Raw genomic sequence first — 1,426 nt, 5'->3', positions numbered from 1 at the left:
CTATCGTCAGAGAGCCGCTGCTCAGGAATCCGCCCCTCCGTCCTTTTCAGTGGTTGGCGGAGAGGAGGGCTGTGGCCGCAGGGGTGACCAGGATCGGGGACGTGCTGGGTGGCGGAGGACTGGGCTGGATGCTCCCGCAGGAGTTGGCGCGACGCGCGTCTGTGAGTGTCCAGGTCGCAGCCGATGCCATCCAAGACCTGAGAACGGTCGTGCTCGGACCCGACGTTATTTTGGGTCTTGAGGCGGCCCAGGTGCGCGGTGGTCTTCCGTCTGAGCGTTCCCCTGTTCGGACGGAATTCCACATTGGCCCCAAGCCCCGAACCCTCCCTCGGGTGCTGGTGCCCCGCAATATGAGCCGCCTCGGGGACATGCCCTCTGTGCCTTTTGGCACAGCAAAGAGGGGCTTTTTGTATGGACTGCTGCTGCACACCTTCCATTTTCTCGCCCTTGTCCGTCGACCGGACACGCCCTGGCGTGCCTTGTTGCCGTCCGGCGGCGGAGGCCCTCGATGGGAGGCCCTCTACGGAGGTGTCCTCCCCCTTTCTATCGGGGACCTGGGTTGGAGGGTGTTGCATGCAGCAGTCCCTTATAATAAGAGGATGCATAGGTTCACGGACTCTCAGGACACATGCCCTTTTTGCGGTCTTGTGGAGTCCGTGGACCATGTATACATAGGGTGTTGTAGGCTGCACTCCCTTTTTAGTTATTTGAAAAACCTTTTATTGATGTTTTGTTTGCACTTCAGCCCCACGCTCCTGATCTATGGGCACCCGGTGCGGAAGGGGGTCGGGAAGGAGGAGGACCTCCTCGTGAACCTGCTCCTGGGCCTGGCCAAGTTGGCCATTAACAGGTCCAGGCAGCGGGCGATCGACGGGGGAGTCCCGCCCGATTGTTTGTCCCTCTTCCGCGGCTACGTTCGCTGCCGGATGTCCCTGGAGAAGGAGCACGCGGTGTCTGCTGGCACTCTCGAGGCCTTCCGTGCTCGGTGGGCACCGCGGGGACTGGGGTGTTTTGTTGACCCCTTTAATCACATTTTGATTTAAAGTTTGTAAGTTTCCTTTAAACTTTGTTCTTGGTTTTACAGCTGACCTGAATTAGGGGCTGTGCCTGATTTATCCCAATTTTGTTGATTTGGTTTTCATTTAAAAGATTATCAAGAGTTCAAATCTCACAATGGCAAACCATGAAACAATGTAACTTCATCTGAAATAGATGGAAACGGGTTTGTACTCGAAAGAGTTACTCTGCTATTGGAAGCTTGGCCTAAATAGCCAAGTGGTTATGGTACTGGGTTTGTAACCCCAAGATCAAGAGTTCAATTCTCACAATGGCAAAACTATGAAACAATGTAACCTCATCTGAAAAACAGATGGAAATGTGTTTGTACTCGAAAGAGCTACTCTGCTATTGGAAGCTTGGCCTAAAT

The sequence above is a fragment of the Carcharodon carcharias genome, chromosome 1, assembly GCF_017639515.1.
Source record: "Carcharodon carcharias isolate sCarCar2 chromosome 1, sCarCar2.pri, whole genome shotgun sequence".
In the NCBI taxonomy this organism is placed as follows: domain Eukaryota; kingdom Metazoa; phylum Chordata; class Chondrichthyes; order Lamniformes; family Lamnidae; genus Carcharodon; species Carcharodon carcharias.
The sequence above is the reverse complement of the archived record's forward strand: the minus strand, read 5'-3'. Positions refer to the sequence as shown.